This window comes from Myotis nattereri, assembly GCF_964212035.1.
Source record: "Myotis nattereri genome assembly, chromosome: 3".
Taxonomy (NCBI): Eukaryota; Metazoa; Chordata; class Mammalia; order Chiroptera; family Vespertilionidae; genus Myotis; species Myotis nattereri.
Window position 1 is genome coordinate 38783576 of NC_138077.1, and position 5732 is coordinate 38789307.

The following is a 5732-nucleotide window of genomic DNA, read 5'->3' on the forward strand; positions in this document are numbered from 1 at the left end:
CGAACTCCCAAGGGGACAATTTGCATATTAGCCTTTTATTATATAGGATGGTAGATAAAACCTTCCAATTCCAAAATAGTTTCAAAGGTTCTAAAGGAGCAAGACAGAGCAGGAACTTTGGACTCTGTTCAGTGTTGCTCCTTGTGCTGTGTAACGGCCCCATAACATGGCATTGGCACTGACCTAGATCAGTGGGAAGCCCATGACTTGCCCCAAAGTAACCCAGGGTGGGATGGTGCCACTTTAGAGCACCAATTGATTAAATGTCGAAGTTTCTTACTCATTTGGTGATTTCTCACAAGAGCTCTGTCAACTGAACAAAGATTTTAAAAGTGATCATGAAATAACAATAAAGCCTTGTAATGTTGTGGCAGAATGCACGGGAGAATGACCAGCCAGCACTCTGAGGGAGGAAAGTTTAACCTTTATTTCGCAGATCTGCTAGTCCCGGGGAATTCCGGATCCTAAGCCTGAACTGAACTCATGGGGAGGCTCTGACCTATATATCTCCTCCTGTGGCGGGCCCCTGAGGGTCCCCGCAGCTCCGCCCCGTCAGCTATGGCGGGGCCCTGGGGTTCTGCAGCTCCGCCCAAGTCAGTCAGAGTGGGGAAGTAAGACTACAGTTTTAATCAGATACTGAACTAGGTTGCAAGCCCCTCCTCCCCCATTTTCCTTTTCAGTAAAATCCACACAGCATCTAGCACTTCACCTTTTTCCTTTTGTATCTTTAAACATTGTTAATACTAATCTATTACAAATCTATTTGTATGTTATAAGTTACCAGCTGTGATCAAATATAGTTTCATTTGCTTCTTTATCTAGGCGATATTATTTGGAATGACTAGCAGTTCTCTTACAATTCTAATGGCAAATAGACGTGTGAACCTTACTATGTATCTATTGGTGAAAAACTCCACACTCCAGATATGTATCCTTTATCTCAGTGGTGCTTGCATTAGTATTATAGTTTTGGGAACTTTGGTAAACAGAGTATGGTATTTATGACTCCTTACACATACACATATAACACACACAGAATTTATATTGAAATTTGCTTTTCATAATTGTTAATTGCATATATTTTGCAGCTTGAAATAAAATAATTCTAAATACATACATTTTTGTGTCATTCTTAACAGATGACAATCTGAATGTTTCCTAGCTTGCATGATAAGAGTCGCAATTTTTCTTCAACTCTGAACTTGTTAAAGGTTGAGACAGAGGACAAGATCAATAACGTTTTGTAATGACTGCTGTGTAGTTCCATAATCTGAATTCTGATAGAGTTGGTGAAAAAAAGAATGAGGCTGCAGCATTACAGGCATGGAAGAGCAGCGACCTCGTGAGGCAAAACCAAGTATTGCACTGAGGTACTTCATGAAATTTTTAAAATTTTATTTATTATTATTATTACCTTTGTTGTTGGAAGTATTACAGATGTCTCCCTTATTTCCCCATTGACTCCTCCTCCCTCCCCCTCTCCAGGCTTTCACTGCACTATTGTCTGTTCTTGATGTTTGCAGATTACAAAGGATATCTAAAAGCACATTTATTCTTATATATCTGGGTTCAGAGCCAACCACTGAGCATTTACTGTGGGTTACACAAATTTACATACACGTTATTTTGATATTTTTTACTTTTAGGTTGACACAGAATATGCTGGTTGGTTGGGGGGGTACACAAGAGTTGCAAGCATTATTTTGATGTATAATGTTCTTGAGAATTGACATATAGACAATAACTTTAAGTTGTGGTTTTATTGTTGTTTTTCTTTGTTTGTGTTTTGTTGTTGTTGTTAATCCTCACCTGAGGATATTTTTCCATTGATTTTTTTAAATATATTTTATTGATTTTTTACAGAGAGGAAGGGAGAGGGATAGAGAGTTAGAAACATCAATAAGAGAGAAACATCAATAAACTGCCTCCTGCACACCCCCTACTGGGGATGTGCCCGCAACCAAGGTACATGCCATTGACTGGAGTTGAACCTGGGACCCTCCAGTCCGCAGGCTGACGCTCTACCCACTGAGCCAAACTGCTTAGGGCTCCATTGATGTTTTTAGAGAGAGTGGAAAAGAGAGGGAAAGACAGAGAGAAACATTGATGTGAGAGGAACACATCGACTGGTTGCCTCCTGCACGCCCCTGACCAGGGCCTGGGCTGGGGAGGAGCCTGCAACCAAGGTACATGCCCTTGATCTGAATCGAACCCGGGACCCTTTGGTTCACAGGCCAACGCTGTATCCATTAAGCCAAACTGGCTAAGGCTATTGTTTTTTAATCTGACTAGCTATCAATTACATTAATGTAGGTAGAGCAAAAACTAAAGAAAACATTAGGCCACCGAGGAGAAATATTAAAGCAAAAACTCCCTCAGTTATTTTATATTTTGTAGATTTTGCTGGGTCAGTATTTTTCTTTTAATGTACATTCTACCAATTTTCCTAATTACAAAGAATGGAAGAAAACAAACATCCATAGTATGTCGCCCGCCTAAGGAAACAATGTCAAAGATACTGTAATTTCTTAGTCCCCTGACATGTTTATTTAGGATCCTGAATAGGTTTCCTTTCTCACCAGTTCTTTCCTCCAGCAATCCAATACTTTAGAGCCAATGATCTTAATGCCCTGTCACATTTTTTGCTGATTAAAATTTATGAAGAGCTTAAAGGGGACTTTTATCTGCATTAACGTGTTCAGAGGTACTGTGAGGTTCTTTTCATTTGAAGGTCATTTCAATGGTTTGTTAAAGCAATGTGCCCAATGATACAACAAGAGAAAAGGCTAACCTGAAATTATATGACTGTATAATGTTTTCTAATAATTTTCCAAATTACTAAGTGAACCAAAGCCCTTATTTTACATAAAACACCTAATTATGACTTTCCAGTATTTCTTCAAGATGTTTTCTTTGTGCTATCAGATTAAAGATTCCCCTTTACTCCAGTGTGTTCTCTGTAGAAGACAATCATCACAGCATCTTAAGCCTCCCTGAAGGCTAGAGGTGTAGTCCTCATTAACCCTGCTGAACTGTCTCATTTTCTGATGAACTCTGAACTACTGGACAGCTAGAGATAGTATTACTGAGATATATCTACTAGTATCCTATTTAACTTGTATAAGAAAGACTATACTTTATTTTTTTAGATATAGTTTTATTGATTTCAGAGAGGAAGGGAGAGGGAGAGACACATAGAAACATCAATGAAAGAGAATCATTGATCGGCCACCTCCTGCATGCCCCCTACTGAGGATTGAGCCTGCAACCCAGGCATGTGCCCTGACCAGGAAGCAAACTGTGACTTTCTAGTTCATAGGTCGATGCTCAACCACTGAGCCATGACAATTGGGCAAGGAATATTATAAATGGTAAATTGAGCCTGACTGGTGTGGATCACTGGTTGAGGTTTGACCCATGAATCAGGAAGTGAGGGTTCTATTCCCGGTCAGGGAACATGCCCCAGTAGGGGGTGCGCAGGAGGCAGCTGATAAATGATTCTCACCATTGATGTTTCTGTCCCTCTCTCCCTCTCCCTTCCACTCTCTAAAACCCAGAAAAACATAAAAAATGGCAAATTGATTTCAATGGATTACTGTGTATTGTAAACAAAATATTACCTCTTCAATATTTATTACCAAAGTAGCACATTTAAAATTCATCAGTTTTATTAGTCACAAAAATACACAGTACAAATAGAAATATTTTTGGTATTTGATATCTACAGTGAGAACTTTAATCATGGGGGCAACAACAGTTAATATATAGTAGTTAGGTGTACTGTGCTAGATGCGTTGCACAAATTATCACGGGGGTCAGCGAGCTCTTTCTATAATAGGGGTTTAATAGGAGTTACCTAGCTGAGTGGGTCACAGTTTCTGTTGTAATTACTCAACTCTGCCTTTACATTAAAAAAAAAAAGCCATAAGTGAATAAACTTGGCTGTGTTCCAAAGATTCTTAATTTATGGTCAATGAAATGTGAATTCATACAATTTTCACATGTCACAAAATATTATTTTACTTTTTATTGTTATTTTTTTAATCCTCACCCAAGGATATTTTTCCATTGATTTTTAGAGTGGAAGAGAGAGGGAAAGCCAGAGAGAAATATGGACGTGAGAGAAATACATCAATTGGTTGCCTCCTGCTCCTCCCCTGACCAGGTCCCAGGCAGGGGAGGAGCCTGCAACTGAGGCGCATGCCCTTGACCGGAATCGAACCTGGGACCCTTCGATCTGAAAGAAACCGGCTAGGGCACAATATATTATTCTTAGAAATATTTTTAAAAGACCACTGAGAAGTGGAATTCTTAGTTCACAGGCCATACAAAAACAGGAAGCAAGTTGAATTTGGCACAGGCCTATAGTTTTGCTGAACTCTGCATTATCTCATCAGGTTGGGGGGAGGGGGGGGTGGAGTTCCTAAATGCACAGATAATATGGTAATTATACTGTCAAGCCAGTGGGAAAGTTTTCTCTAGCTTTGTTCCCCACCCTACCATCCCTCACTTTCTGCTAGCCAGTGGTTCTCAACCTTTCTAATGCTGGGACCCTTTAATACAGTTCCTCATGTTGTGGTGACCCCCCCCCCCCAACCATAAAATTATTTTCGTTGCTACTTCATAACTGTAATTTCGCTACTGTTATGAATCGTAATGTAAATATCTGATATGCAGGATGTATTTTCATTGTTCGCGACCCACAGGTTGAGAACCGGTGTCAGCTACACGGAGAGGAATAGGAGACGAATAGGGCCTCATTCAGGGTAAGAGCAGCCCCTAAATGTCTAGACTCCGACAAACTCATTTAAGAACTGCTATTAACTACAAGGGCATACCACTGATCTTGAGGGTCTGAGCTGGAGTGCTGTCACCGAGTCGGGTCTGCATAGCTCAAGCGTCCTGCAGTGTGACCCAGAGGCAGAGCGACAGGTTGCTGCAGCGACCCAGGGAAGAGACAGTGAATGGCGACCTCACCCGGACTGGCAGAAGGGGACGGGCACAGACGGGAGGGGAGTTTGGGATCAGGTACGCATTAGGGTGAGGGCTGGCTGCATTGCCCTTTATCTGTCTCACAGGGTAAAAGAGATTGATGACACTTGTATAACTTTCATGTAATTAAAAAATTTACAAAAATGATTTTAAAATAAACAATTAAATATATCAGTAATAAAAATAATTTTAAAACTGCTACCTAAATTTAGCACTTTCTTAAGTTCGTTATTCATAACCATTTTAAACATTACAGAATCCTACCTCTGATTGACTGATTCCTCCACCCCAAAGTGGAGCATAACGTCTTTATTATTTCAACATAAAAGTTAGTTGAAAATACTCTTTCTGAAAACAGAAAACACCTGCATCGCCACACTCCCAAACCGAAAATCACCGCGTGGAGACACTTTCCCCAATTTCCAGTCCTTTTCCAGAAGTTCACCTGGCGGCAGCGAGTTCCCACGGCCCTTCCGCGCCCAGCAACACCCACGGACCCGCCCCTACACTTTTCTCCTCCTCGTCCGGCTCCCACCGCCGCCGTCTCCCGCCTACTGGGGTAGCTCCGCCCCCTTCAACTCCGCGGTCCAATGCCTGCTCTCTTTTGGTCGCTTTCCTTCTCCCCGCCCCGAAGGCTGCCTCCGATTGGCTAAAGTGACAGGGCCACGACAGGATGCCCCAGAGCCCAGTTATAATTGGCTGAAGTATAGCCGGGCCTCTCCTGATTGGCTGGAAAGAGC